At 36.0% G+C, this 16,205-nt stretch overlaps 1 long non-coding RNA gene across 1 annotated transcript; it reads left to right on the top strand.

The window, feature by feature from the left end:
* Positions 1-14,536: 14,536 nt before the first annotated feature.
* LOC145033983 (uncharacterized) lies at positions 14,537-15,998 on the top strand. The gene is made up of 5 exons (XR_013677812.1): positions 14,537-14,604; positions 14,754-14,840; positions 14,949-15,412; positions 15,488-15,652; positions 15,829-15,998. It is a non-coding gene; the product is annotated as an uncharacterized LOC145033983 (long non-coding RNA).
* The last annotated feature ends 207 nt before the right edge of the window (positions 15,999-16,205 follow it).

The following is a 16,205-nucleotide window of genomic DNA, read 5'->3' as shown; positions in this document are numbered from 1 at the left end:
AACATGAGAGTGCAACCTATGTAGATTTCGCTAGAGCTTTCTGTTTTCCCATTTTCCATTTCTACAACGAACGTTTCTTTTAGTGGTTGAGGGGTTTGTTTGAGTAAGTGTTTAAAGTTATGATTTACGAAGCTTCTTTCTGCACCACTATCAAATAAGACACAGGCATAGGAGTTGTTGAGAAGAAACGTACCCGTGACTACCGTGGGATCTGCTACCGCTTCATTGTGACCGATAGCGAGTAGCCTTCCAGTTCCTCCAGCATTTGTGGTCTTTGGATAGTTTCTCTTAAAATGACCCGCCTCTCCACAGCCATAACAAGTTGGGGTCACTCCCGTACCAGGAACCTGCGTGATAGGCTTGGGAGGGGCCTTGCAAAATCGGACAGTATGGCCCTTCCGACCACAGTTGGAACACTACAGTTCACGGCAGGGGCCGTTGTGGTGGAAAGGGCACTTGGGACACTTGGGCAAGTTTCCACTGTAAGCTTTCGGCGGGGCTGGAGCAGCTGGAGTAGTCGGGGTGGTGGCAGCATGGACCGCTACAATTTGTTGGTCCTTTGAGAAGTTTTGAGTTTTCTTGCCCTTCTTCTTATCCCAACGCTTCCTCTTTCTGTCAGATGAAGCGGGTGGTGCAGCGGTTGTTCTGGTTGCTGTTGCTGGAGTAGAGGGGATTTCGTGGTTGATCAGACTCTGGGCCAATTCCTTGGTGCTGTCAAAAGTTGTAGGGCGTGAAGCTAGAACATTTCCTCGATACGGAGGTACTAAACCCCAGATGTACCGTTCAATCTTCTTGTTCTCCGAAGGGATCATATTGGGGCACATAGCTGCCAAGTCACAAAACCTGGCCGTATAAGCCGTTATATATATCCCCTTCATCTTGAGGTTCCAGAGTTCTTCCTCAAGTTTCTGAACTTCGCCCCTAGGGCAGTACTCTCCTCTCATGAGGTCCTTCAGAGTGTCCCAGCCCATAGCATTGGCTGTGACCAAGGAAAGTGAACTAACATGGCCGTTCCACCATGTCAAGGCCCTGTTGGTGAGGGTAGCAGTAGCGAACTTGATTTTGCTCTCCTCGAGACAAGAGCACATCTCGAACACCGCTTCGGTTCTTTCGAACCATTGGGATAATGCCAGAATTCCTCCAGTACCATCGAAGAAGGTAGGTTTACAGTTCATGAAATCCTTATAAGTACATCCCTGCACTCGATGATGGACTTCACCGAACCTGGAGTTACCACCGCTCGCATCCCCAGAATTCATTTGGGCCATGGCTGCCGTCACGGCCGCAGTCACTGCTGTTTGGAATAGCACCGGATCGATCTGTGGAGGAGGGGGTGGTGGAGTAGGGGTTTGAGTTGCGGGCCTTCCTCTAGCGGGACGCTTTCGTGGAGGCATCCTTTACTGGAAGAATTATAGAAATGATAGCAATAGTAAGAGCCTATTGCGAATATAAATAGAGTGTTTCGTGGACTAAATCAACATAATCCAAGATCAAGATGAGAGTTATAGCAATAGAGAAATCAACTGCCAATATATTGGTATTCATGATGCAACACAAGTTCATGAAAATTTAACCTAGCAATAGGTCTTACATCATACCATAGAGAAAAGGTTTGGCAGTTTAGAGGTTTAACTAGAGTACTTTCAAGCTAGGAATGTTTACAGATAATAGATCTATGGAACATAGAGTGAATAGGTTAATTCGTTAAACAAAAGATTGAGGTAACTAGACGTCCTCTACTGGCGACGGTTACTTGTCGGGTGAATCCTCAGTTCTGCTAGCTGACGCATAACTTCTTGAAGGTATCGATCATGAGTCCTTTGGCGTGCACGGAGTTCTCCAACTTCGGCTCGGGATGCAGCCAACTGGTGCTGCAGAGCCTCGTTAGTCCTCCTTGTCCTGTCCATGGCTTCTTCGAGTTGGCGGATGCGAACTGTGTTGAGATTTGAGTTGGCATCCACTTCTACAACTCGACCTATTGCAGCTTGACCTTGCTCAACATTCCTGGCAATCCTTCGGATCATGATGGGCAGAACCTGATCTGCTGATCCTCCTTCGTTTATGTTGTAGAAACTTCGGTCTCCATTGTATGGCATGGGCTGACCCTGCTCTTCGCTTCATCTGTGCAAGGATATGGCCCACATAGGAGTGGGGCCCTGAAACGTCGGACGGGGGTTGGGGTTCGGAACTTCCAGGGGGTAGGTTATTAACTTCTGGCTCGGAGTCGGAGTTATCCGGAAAGCGTTCTGCTCGGTGGTCATCCAAGGGGATTGGGTGATCATCGTCCGACTCTTCACTGAGCCATCCCCCATTACCCTAGTTTGGGTAGTACGGGTCGCCAGGAGGGTGGAAGCCAGCCATGGTATCTATGCGAGAAAAAAGGGAAAAGAAGAATTAATAGGCGTACTAACCTAAATTATTTATAAGATGGTCATCACGAGTGGGACCAATACTTGCATAATGCATACTAATTACATGTGATTGGGGCAGGATAGTCCGTCGAATAAGTGACCCTAACTCTAAATCCACAACCAAACAAGGAACAGGAAGTAAAGCAAAGATCACAAATTCAAAGTCTATAACGCCCTAGTCACATGTAACTGGGAAGTATCCATTTAGCAACTATTGCTCCATTAGTAACGACCCTTTTTAGTTCTCACAGATGTATGTTTTTAGAGGTACATAATACTCCTATAGTATTCTAATGTTAACGTTATTGTGGTAGTGTTGGTAAATTTTAGACTTGTTGTAACACCACAACCAAACTTAGGCACATGCTAGTCACTCCCAGGAAAACGTAGTTGATCAGGCTACATCCCCCTAAATGTGACTATATGTCTCTAAGCTCAATTGTGTTATCCAACAATCTTAATACTTTTGTTTTGTTCTAGGACGATATTGACTTCTGTGTTTTATAGTGGTGTGTATATATATATATACTTAGTTAAATCATTTAGATACTTAACAGTATATATTCTTGGTCAGAGTGTTTTAGTCCCGAAGTGTTTATAGTTCGTATATCTTTTATAGGTTGATATACTTGATTCACTATAAACAATGCTCTGATACCAATCTGTCACACCCCAAAACCGATAACGGCGGAATACGTTTCGGGGTGGATGACGTAGTGTACAGTATCATCACAGTTGTATAATAGTAAAAGCAAGAAACATACAACCATTTCATTTACATAGTAAGTGTATTTACAAGTGTGTTTTGTAATGTTTGACAAACACCAAAAGTAAACAAAAATAAGAGATGGGTCTTGCATCCTCCACCGTCTCCAAAAATGCTGCGGCGGTACCTGTCTATCTTTGACCTGAAGATACAAGTTATTTTGAAAAGAGTATCAGCATAAAGTTGGTGAGTTCATAAGAGTTTAGTGTGAGTACTTGTATAAAAAGCATTAGAGTCATTAGTATGAAAACTGAAGTTTGTAATCATAAATAGTAGTAAAACCTAGAAAATCCTGTATTTTCCAGAACTGTATAGTAAATGAAAATCTTTAAGAAATATGTTGTTTCTATCTTTGAATGCCATTTATCATAGTAGTGTAATAGTGACTCACCATTAAGTAATGCAATATAGTGAGTTATTCTTGGAGTACATAATAGTGGTGCAGCATCTTTTAGTATTAGATACTTATTTACTTCGGGATCTTACTTCATCTTTCTTTTAGCATTTTAGTGTGGTTATAGTGTCTTTCTTGTATGTTACCAATAGTGTGAGTAATAGCGGACCCTCATGACCTTCCCAGTCATGCATAGTGTGGTAGAGTAAAGACATCCCTGGGCCTGTGCGGCTCGGACTGAAGTTATCAGTCGGGATATAATAGCGTCTACCCCATATAGATCTATACATATAGTGTCGTCTTCCTATCGGAAAACTTCGGGCGTAGTGTGTAGCGTATAGAGTATCTCGTAGTGAATTAATGAATTATCTCATGATTAGTACATTCTCTTGTATTATAGTGTAGTAGTCGTTCGTATAACTTGTATTGTATTCTCTTATTAGTGTATTGCTTCATAATAGAGAGAATTATAGTAGTGTAGAGTAATAGTTGAAACAAGGGATAGAGTCCTTAACTATACCTATTATAGTTAAATTAGCGTGTGTGGTTCTAATCAGGTTAGTGATTTAGGTATTTAATGAAATAAGAAGTACTCATAATCCGTACTAATATACGAGATATATAACTAAGAAATCAATGAAAGTCGGACGGATAACCACTACCCTAAGCCCACAATCAAACAAGAAACAGGAAATAAGGCGAGCCATCGGTCCTAAGTCCTTCAAGACTTACTTATATAAATATATTAGTATGATACATTCTTATAAAGAGTTTTATTAAACAAAAGTATTGTACGAAAGAAACCTTTAAAACTTGTTTGTTAATCCAAGATAGTTTTGAAAACAATTGATTTATTTATAAAGCATAGTGATAAATCACATGTGATTTGAACTACAGGTTGTGAATCACATGTGATTAATTCTGTAATCTGAAAAATAGTCTTGTATAACTTTTCATAAACATGTATATTCAACTTGTATCTCCCCCTTAAAACATATAAAACATTTGAAAGGTTCATTTAAGGCGTATGAACTCACCTGAACTCGCGGAAATCGAGTGAATCGGGTAAATCGGGTAAAAGTGTCGATTGAGCGTTTGGTACCCAATAACCACTTGAGCACCTCCTAGGACCCTAATGTCATATGAAATATGTATTTTACAAGAAGTTAATCATCTTATGCTTTTCATTGTAGTATTTGGACATTCTAGCATCGTTTTCGGGGTTTTAAGGCCTAAAAAGGGTTCCCAGGAGTGGTACAAGGTTATGAATGATTTACGGGAGGGTCCACGAGCTCACTCCCTTGGAGTTTATGGCCCAAAGGCCATCCTTTGGGAGTTTACGGCCGTAAGCCCCCTAGGCTTGGCCGTAAACTCTTGTGACACTCCAAAATGTATGATTAGGGCTTTATTTCACTTCCTTAATTTAATGGTATGTGTCTTGGACTAGTAGAAGGGATTAAACATCATAATTTGTGACATTTTTGGGGAGTTTACGGCCAAGACTTGTTCTTGGGCCGTAAACTCAAGTAAACCCTTCAAGATGTATGTTTTAATGGTACAACAAAGTCTCTTACACCTTAGATAAATCCTAGAAGGCCCTATAGTGAGTTTGGGACAATTTGGCATACATTTTCGGGGAGTTTACGGCCCAAGAACATCCTTGGCCGTAAACTCTTCATTTTGTGCTCAAATGTGAAGTTTAATGGTACAACACACTTCCAAAGGCCTTAGCTAAAATCCTTACATGCATTTGAGGGGTTTTGGGACTTGTTTGACACAAAAATATGGGTGTTTACGGCCCAAGCTTAGCCTTGGCCGTAAACTCCTCTTTTTGCCATCAAATGATGTTGTTTGATGCATTTAAGCCTTCCTTGTTGTCAAGTCTAAATGGCCAAACACCCTAGATGAGTTTTTGGGACATTAAACAAGTGTTTTTGGGGTGTTTGAGGTGTTTACGGCCTAAGCACATGCTTGGGCCGTAAACTCCTTTTTACATGTCAAATCCTTGTGTTTTAGTGTCCAAAGTCTCCTAGGTTTATGCCTTAACTAGTCCATAAGCTTAAAGGAAGGAAAAACAAAGTTTTTGGCATGATTTTGGGGGTTTACGGCCTATGAAGCTTCTTAGGCCGTAAACTCCTTTTTGGTCCTTGATTCTTATGATTTTGGACTCTAAAAGCAGTAAAGTATGTTTAGATTAAGTTAGGAGATGAATCCTTACGTTTGGAAGTCGGAAATCCGCGGATTTGGAGTCGATTTCGGGTCTAGAGAGAGAAAGTAGTGAGAGAGAGAGGTGAAAGTGTGATAAAAGAGTTCAATTGTAGTGTTCAAGCGTTTTTATATGTCTCGGGTATTGTACCCGATACACGGTTACCCGATGCTAAAGTTTAATGGGGTTAAAACTTTTTACCCGGGTGAAGTGGTTGGAAAGTAATATAACTTTATTTAGTTAAACGGGGTTAACATTTGCAAGTTATAATTACTCATGATAATACCGGAACATATAATTAACTAAATATTTATTTATTGACGACCCGAACAATACCGAGAAATAACATATAATGACGCATTCCGTTAGTGAAAATAGGGTTTGTAACGGGAATAGATTTGGGGTTGTCACAGTATATGTGTTTCTGGACTTCGGTCTGATGCCAGGGAAAGCCCGAGAAATGTTTGTATGCTTGATGTCTTCGTGATTCTTGAATGTGCTTGTTTTATGTGTTTCCAGACTTCGGTTCGATGTCAGGGAAAGCCCGAGGAATGTTTATATGTTTCTGGATTTCAGTCCGATGTCGGGCGGGGCCCGTAGAATGTTTATATGTTTATGTTATGTGTTTATTTATGTGTATTTGTTGAGCTCGGAATGACTGAAATGCACACACCATTTGTTTTAGCATGGGATGTTTTACTCTGATACGTTGATGTGTGTTTTGATATGATAATCTGATTTGATACAATATCTTGTGATTTTGGATGAACAATTTTGATAATTATGGTTTTATTTATGATTTAAAAACAAAATTTTTGGACCGTATTTTTGGGATATTTAACCATTGGAGTCTTTGGTGATTCCCAGTTTGTAATTGCTAGTACCTTAGACGAATCGATGTAAATTCCCTTGTTGTTGAACACATGCCCTATGAAATGTACTTTTCTAATCCATAATTCACAGTTGGAGAATTTGACATACAACTTTTCCTTTCTTAGCAGTTCTAAGATCAATTGTAGATCTTGACCGTTTTCTTCCTTGGTTTGCGAGTATATCAATATATCATCGATGAATACAATCAAAATTTTATCCAAGTAAGGTTTGCGAACACGATTCATAAGATCGATGAACACCACTGGTGAATTGGTTAATCCAAAATGCTTAACTAATAACTCGTAATGACCATAGCGAGTCTTAAATGAAGTCTTTGGAAGATCTTCATCAAACACACTTAATTGATGGTATCCTGATCTTAGGACAATCTTTGAGTAATAGTTGGATCGTGGATCTTTGGATTTAATCAAACAGACCATTACTCCTTGGGAGTGGGTACCAATTTTTGTTGGTTAGTTTTTTCAGCTCCCGGAAATAGATACACATTCTGAAATACCCATCCTTTTTCTTGACGAAAAATTGGTGCTCCCCAGGGTGAGAATCTTGGTATGATAAATCCTTTATCAAGAAGTTCTTGAAGTTGGCTAGATAGTTCTTGCATCTCAGATCGTGCTAATCTATATGGAAATTTTGTCACTAGTGCTACTCCAGGGATCAAGTCGATACAAAACTCAACTTATCTAATTGGAGGTACTGTAGGTAAGTCTTTTGGGAAAATATTCGGATAATCACATACATGCAAATATCTCCAATATAATCATATATGATTATACCTCTCTTTCATATAATTATTTATGATTACGCACACCCAGGTGTTGTCGGTACGTTGGAGAGGCAAATGAGAAATATGTGGCTGAGATTGAATCTCAAGATCTCTATTTTTTTAATCTCCAATGAACCGTCCCATAAATATATATATATATATATATATATATATATATATATATATATATATATATATATATATATATATATATATATATATATATATATATATATATATATAAGGAAGTTCAACAACAAACTCATTTTACAGGAGCGAACCAATGAACCAAGAAATCAATTGTCTTTTATAATGAATTTCTTTTGTTCCCCGCAATTAAAGGAAAGAACCAATATATTAATTACTAAATCATTGTTCAATTACAAAGATTTAGAACTTTTAATTTGAAGTAAAAATTAAAAAATATATATGCATTTGGTTGATGCACTACTTTAAACAAAAAAAAAGGATCCATTACACAATATTAAGCTGTTTTTTTAGTTTTGTCAAGAAGGATAATATTGATGCGAACAAAATTAGTCGTAAGATTCAAACACTCATCAATTCTGAAGATTTGGAAGAAGTAGACCTGAAAATGGATTTAGAATCTCCTTTTTGTTGGTGTAGCTGATAGGATAGAACTTATGTGTGTGTTTATCTCCTTGGTGCACAGGCTCATGGTATGTTGGGTATGCACATGCATATCCATTAAAAGGAAAGTGTAGTGTAAGAAAAGTAAAAAAGAACAAATTAATATTCTACACCGTGTATAGACAATAGACTAATCTGCCATTACTGGTTTTGCCCTTTTGCAGGATTGAGTATGATTAAAAGAGTTACATAGATACTTTTATATTATTTAATAAATGAATAGAAAAATAATATTAAACATCAATTTATGTATAAAGAATGTTGGGATCAATTTGTTTGAATATCAAGAGTATCCAGATGATTTGATGGTATTATTTAAATGGGATGTAATTATTATTTTCTAAAATGCATATATCACTTTTCAATAACATGATTCTAAAATGTATATAACTTCTCATTTCCTTAAACTATGTACCAAATCAGCCACTATTGCTAAGTTTTATAACAAAGAATCTAATGTGATATACATCCCAATCAATAACATAGGTTCATTGAGTTGGATAATCCAGAATTCCTGGACAATTTTAGTAAAGGGTAAAATAGGAAACTCACCATTTAAATAGGATTGTATACTAGAAAAAGACTCCAATACTTTTAGTATTTATAAGATAGTTGTTGAATGTTTTTAATTAAGACTTTTAGCTTTGAATAAACAAAAACCTTACAGCTAAAGTAATTTCCTAGAAAAGTTTCTCCTCCCAAGTTTCGTTGTTGCCTTGTTTTCGTTTGTTTCTTTTATGTTTCTTTTTTGCAAAGTGAATTAAGCCATGTTTTGATTTCCTATTCAATTTCCTTCTTTGCTTGAGATATTCTAATAGAATCAAGTGAATTGAGTCTTCTATAAAGTTCATTCTCATCCCGTTTTAAGAATTCCCCAATTTCTAATAAATTATTTTATCTTTGTCTTAAATTTCATACATCAACGATTTTCGGCATTATTGCGACAACAAATGGAAGAAAAATAAGAATACTGACTCCACAAAAATATGAATGTGCATTAAAAAAATAAATATTAATTTCGATATATAAGGACTATTTTTGCTAATTTGAATATATATATATGTTTTTTATTTTTTATTTTTTTAAATGAATATGCATATTTATAATATACTTATTCTTATCCATATGCATATACTTATTCATATGCATATGAATAAACATATGTCATATACTTATTCTTTTGCATATGCATATGCATATACATAAGCATAATCATATGTATTTAATTGTCTTACGAATATACTTATTCTTATGCATATGCATATAATTATGAATATACATATGTCGTATACTTCTTTTTATAAATATATATATATATATATATATATATATATATATATATATATATATATATATATATATATAAGCATAACCATATATATTTATTTGTCTTATCCATATACTTATTCTTACGCATATGCATATGCATATACATGTATATGCATATGAATATGTCATATACTTATTCTTATGCGTACTCATATACATAAGCATAATCATATGTATTAAATTGTCATATATATATATATATATATATATATATATATATATATATATATATTCTAATGCATATCACTACAAGAAAAATACCCTTTAATGACGCGAAAACAATGACACTCGCTGATTTACGATACGCATTTTTGTGTGCCCCTAAAAATAATGTCAAACTTCCAAAATTTGAAGAATAAAGGACACGTGTTTTTGCGCGCCCTAAAATTAATGTCCAATAAACAAAAATAATAAACACAGAGGGCACCTATAATAAAAAGGGCGTCCTCTACAAATGTCGCTTTAAAATTTTTACTAAACGCGCACTTCTGTGACTCCTTGATAGGTAAGGGGGAAAACTAAATCCCCAAAATTTTGAACACCCGCCTTCCTCTTCCTCTCTACTCTCTACACCCACCAGATCGACTTCATTCTCTCCCTTCCTTATCTCTGCAAACCCCTTCCTCTCCAATCGACTTTCACTTCCTTCTATGTGCAAACCCTAATCAAACATAACGCATTTGCAATAGTAATATATTCTTTCACAAAATAGACGATTGACCGAAGAATTATTTTCTTTTGATGAATCAGACATCACCAACAACAATAGCTTCCATCACAATTTGTGTTTTCTTTCGGACACCACCGTTACAACATCGCACCACAACACCAGCCCTGAGCCACCACCACACTGCCTTTGCAAAAGCCGAGAACAACCATTACACCCCACAGGTCTTTCAACAAACCCTAAAAAGTCGCAATCAGTTGTCGCTTTACAGATTTAAGAGTCTTGGTTGTCGTGGATATTGTCGATCTTTCCTCTTCTACTATCAACTCTCTCAGTTGTCGTTGTTGGTATTGGTGGTGCGACGGCGTGGGTTGCCAGTGGCGATGACTGGAGGCAATGTGATCTTCAGGTCTCGCAAATCGATTGCGTCATCGCAATTCACTTTTACCGCTATCAGTTCTGATCAATTTAGTCTACGTAACATCGCTCACCACCATGGTCCAAGCCACCGTCGCTCTCCACCACCGATTGTCTCTACAGGTCAGTTAACGTCTATTATTTTAAATTACGATGCCTTAAAGAAGAAGAACGCTTCCAAAAGTCATCATCCCCGGGGACAGCGGGTCAGTTGTTTTTGTTAAATCTGGGTTTATTTTGGGGTTATCTACTTGATTGGAGTTGAAAATCGTTCTCACTTGAAGCTGATCTCGATTATTATGTTTTTGAAAAGAAAAGTTCGATTTCATGCTTGTTTTGGTGAAATTGGTTATTGATTGTTTCATAGATTTATTATAGACTACTATAGGAGAAACAACTTGATATAAATCATGATCTCGGACAGTAAACTATCTTAAAATTTGTGTTTTGACAATTCCTTTCTGACCTAGCTTATGAACTTCCTAAATATTGGTGTTCAGATTGCGTATGTTGATGCAATCATCTCTTTTCATGTATATCTGTGTGAATTTTACATAGGTTTCATTCCCTGACTTGCTTATTGATTTGTTGTATATCCCACGGTCTCTTCCATCAAGTAAGTTGGTCATGTCAATAATACCTCCAGTAGTTCCTGTGCTTCTGGCTCCGACGACTTTTATCAGGTTTTTGGTCTAATGTCTTCTAATACTTCATTTGAAATTGAAAATCGACATTCCCCTCTTGTAGTAATCCCTTAATACTTCATGAATAAAACTCATTTGCTGTAGTAATGGCCCATTTGGACTTATTCGTGCATCTATTGCCAGTTCTTCAAAAAGAACAAAGTCGTCGTCCTGTCCGGAAGCAATAAACAAATAATAACCTTTCTTCTTCCTTCTTGTTATGTGTTGTTTCTTCTGGATGTCTGGTTAATTCTGATTATTAAGGTTTCCATTTTTTCTCTCAGGTATCTTTATTTGCTCTTATTTTCAACGAATTGCATAGTATGCTTTTATATGTTGGCCTCGTTCTGTATTGTTGGTTTCCCCTCTACCTTCACTACTCCCTGCCATGCCATAACTAAGAAGAGGATTATCATTTTTCCATTTTGGCTCATGTTGGATTTGTTCTATGTTGGCTTCGCCAGTTTTAATTTAGACCTGTCGTGTTGTTTGGGTTTGAAGGTCTAAAGACTCGTTTTAGTTACCCACAAGGAATCAAGGTTCTCGTTGTCGGTTTGCAGTTCATACGATCTATGTCTCCAACTTCGTATTTAGCCCTCTTTAATTTTGATGGGTTTCTTTCAATTTTATGGATTTAGTACTTGTTATTCATGGCAGCAAGAATAATTCTCTAAGCATTTCATGGTGCACAGTCCACATTTTGTAAAAATTTCTCTTACATCTTATTGTTACTCGCCCAAAGAATTGAACTTATCTAGCTTAAAGGTTTAATTTCGGATACTTAGATATGAATGCTTGTTAGATCAAGGGAATTAGTAATCATCATCCACGTTAGATAGATTAATTCCGCATGTTTTTCATGGTGCACACCACCTGTTTGTAAAAATGCCTCTAACAATTTATCTATATTAAATGATTGATTTCTGATACACATTCTCAATCCTTTCAGCGCCATCTTTATTGGTTTCAGGTTATGTGAAAATGTTGAAGCCATAGGTTTGAAGAGCTCGTTCTACACAAAACATTCTCAATCATGTTCAATTCCTTCAACAGGTAATGAAGGAGGTCTACTTGGATTCTACTATATGCCCCAATAGCACACCATATCAGCAGAGGCTGATCCAAATGATATCCACATAAGCTAAAGACCCGTGCAAAAAGACCCGATCCTACTATCCCAGACAGATGGCATAACATATCAGAAAAAGAGCGAGTCTCGTGTATAAAAGTAGTGGCCAATACTACTCTGATCAGGTAATGTTTTTAACATTCAGTGCAACCCCTTTTGGGTCAAAGAAATTTAGAGAAAGAAGGGCCAATACTACTCTGATCAGGTAATGTTTTTAACAATTTCTTTGTTCTAATTTTTACTAATATTGTCTCTGTTGGTAACACCCTCTCTTTAGCCTCAATTGAAAAACACATAGCCACCAACTTATCATCCCTAATATAGATTTTTCTTTCATATTTAATAGATTATTTCATACTTGAAGGAGATACAAGGTAGCTAATGTGTATCTTTGAAAAGCTTCTAGAAGTTGATTTCCTTATATTAGTTATTTTCATATTTACTTTTTTGATAAACACTATTTTTTAGCCATACTTAAAATTTTTGAATGAAAGCCCAACGCTTAGCAATTACCCTTTTAATCTTTATCTATCACTGTTTTTTTTTTTTTTTGTTCTTTCATCAGGTACCCTTTTAATCTTTATATATTACTGTATGGGTTTTTTTTGTTCTTCAATTGCAAACTGGAAAATTTGATTTGAATTACTCAATAGTTCCAGTTGAGAATCAGGTTCATATGTAATCCATGTTAAAAATTTGATTTCTTATTATAATTCTTTCTTTTATTTAGTTGTATAATCTTCCCTTAATTTTCCGCTTACAACCTTATATTTTGGGGTAGTCGCATACAAACATTTTCCTTTCTTTTTCCATCTCCTTAATTTCGTGTTTCAACCTCCATATATGTGTTTCCTTTATTTTCTGAATTTGGTATCTGAAGACAGGTATGAAACTATATACATTGAGTTGTGGTAGTTTAACAAAAATGTACGAGAAAAAGATGAAGATAAGTTATGCACTCCAACTGCCTGACAATATGTCTGAAAGAAGAGCCAACTCACTGCCATTATTTCTATGTGTCAATATCAGACTACTCAAGCAACTTATGAGTATAGAAAGCATCACAATAAAATCAGATCAGACTACAACTACACAAACACTTACATAGGATGCCACCTGTGCCTCCTACAAAATTTCACATTCCAACCTAACTTCATTTCGTTATTTTTAAAAGGGGGAAAAGGTCACAGACACATAAAAAGCAAAACACTGAAGCAACTTGATTCACATATTGAGAGCATACACTCGCCTTTAGTTTCTGATTTCTCCTTTTGAGCACCTGACCATATTCAAGACTTCAATCTGTTCACGCCCCTATTTAGTTGTTTCACGGCTTCACCATAGCAGTCATGTCTACAATTTTTCACCTGATCAAAGCCCAAAATAGCACAGCTGACGTTGCACAACATACAAAGGCCATGCCCAATTCATATGGACTTCACTTTTGAAAGGGTGGCTGTCCACACCTGCAACCTGTCTACAAAATCAGATGTTCACATGTTTATTTCACCATATCATCAAGAAAACTACATGTTAACAACCTATCTGCCTCTAATACATGTCATCTCTTCCTGCCCCTTTCGCTATACACATATTGAGAGCTACAGAAACTTCTAGTAGAGTACAATGGTTCAAAACATTTTCCTCAATTCTTGATGGTGAAAATGGTCTAGAAGCAGTAAGCACATCCAAAATTGCCAAGTTTAGTGGTCTTTTAACTCTTATGATCTTATGAACATGGACACTTATAAAAACACATTATTTTAGTTGATTAATTATTGCTATTTTCATTTCAGGCTTTTCGCATACCCTTAGGAGTTGTTGGATATTACAGTTGCCAAATTTACCCCTGTGAATATAGATGGTGAATCTGGTGAACCAACGTACATTATACCAGATCGATCAGTTGAAAGTAAGCAAACTTTATATACTTCTTTGATAGTAACTTTTTGTGTAACAAGCTTGTCATCAAGAAGTTGCAACTCTGATAATCAAATTCACGACACAAATGAGAGAAGATAGGAACAACTTTCGATTCTAATTGTTACTACACATTAAGAAAATGCTAATTTCCATGACACACACAAAAACAAAAACAAGTAGTTCCCATCTTCTCTAAGAGGAGTCATCTACTTTTGGAATTTTAGATTAATGAATTTGTATTTTTTGCAAAGTATTAAATTAAGGATAATTTAAATAATTTGATGAGGGATTAATTACACTTACAGGAAGAACTAGAGGGACTTACTTCTAATTACCCTAATCGCTTCAAAGTTTACTATGTATTGAATCAGGTAGGTATTATTCTTAGTAACAAAAAGCCTATGATAAACAAATCAATGATAGTAGGTTGCTGTTTGTTGCATTGAATTAAACCTAATAATTTTTGGGTTTATTATAAAATATAAATTAAAATAAAGGGCCTGGTTTTGTATTTGTGAAGCCACCGGAGGGATGGACAGGTGGCATTGGGTTTGTATGAAAAAAAATGATCCAAGACCAATTACCTGCACCTTCATCTGATATCAAGGTATCTTATTCTAATTCAACTCCTTTCATTCAAACATGTTTTGAAATATTTATTCAACAGTGGTAAAAAAAGGCTAAAATACGTATTATGTGTTTGTTGTGTGAACAGATTTTATGATGTGGACCACCACCAATGAACAAGGCGATGGCTACTCATCTTGAAGCTTTGGGACATGAATCAGATATGCTATTCTAATTTTAAATTCAAAACCTCCTATTCAGAATTTGAGATTTGAGATTCTGTTTGTTGTATTTGGGATTTTGTTAGCCAGAAGTGTGATGTTAGTTATGTGATGAATTCAAACTAATCTTATTTGTAAGTAAGTTTATTTATTGTTTTGGAATTGAGCTTAAAATATTGTAAATTACATTTTACAGGTGTACGCATGTTGCCAGCTGGAAGCGGTATGGGTGTTATGTGTGGGATGACTAGAGGCATCAAGATGGCAAGACCCCCCCTCTTCCTCCATCATGAATTCCACCACTGGTTTGTTGACTTCCAGTACACCAACACCAACACCTGCTCAAGGAAACTCCATGTTGAGATCACGTGAGGCTATGCATATGATTCGGGTGAGTTTCAGTTTATGTTATCTTTCACTTTACGTTTTATTATTTTTCACTTTTGAATTTGCATTTGAGTTTCAGTTTGCATTCGAGTTTCAGTTTCCTTCTTTCAACAACCTTCCAAAATCCCTTCAGCCAAATAAAGAACAACAATAAGCTTTACGCCCTTGGTTTATGAAGTGTTTTGGTAGGATGGGATAGTGTAAGGAATTGAATCGTTCATTCCCCACAAACAAGTTCAGCAAGGTAAACTACCAAGTTTAAATGAGTCATTTTCTGTTGTCTATTTGTGGTTTTAAACTTAAACTGTTGAGCATTCTTGTTTTTATGAGTAGTTTCATATTATGTTATGTACTTGTTAATCTTGAATCCTATTCTGCAATTATTATATGTGTTAATTAAATGCTTTTGTACATTTGTAGATACCTCCCTGGACCAGATGACATGTCAGTTTTGGACATTGCATACACAATCTACACAAAGTTTGAAGAATGTCGAAGTGTAATGTCCTCAATATATAAGGCATTTACTTCTCATTTGGATCGAAGTTACATTGGAAATCGTATTCAATCATGGATCTTCCAAGTCTAGTTGTAGGTATATGTTTTTCTTAATGAAGAATGTAATCATATGTATGAATATGAAATAAAGTTTGTTATTTAGTATTTAATAATCATGTATAGGGAGAAAACAACATCTACTGATTTGTTTTATCTTTCCATGGATCGATTATTTGTATGATATTAAATTTTATGCAATGGATTGTATTTTTTGTATATAGTATTTTATTTTTTGTTAT

This window comes from Lactuca saligna, chromosome 3 (assembly GCF_052625555.1).
Source record: "Lactuca saligna cultivar CGN05327 chromosome 3, ASM5262555v1, whole genome shotgun sequence".
Lineage (NCBI taxonomy): Eukaryota > Viridiplantae > Streptophyta > Magnoliopsida > Asterales > Asteraceae > Lactuca > Lactuca saligna.
Note: the sequence above shows the minus strand (reverse complement) of the source record. Positions and strands in the feature narration are given on the sequence as shown.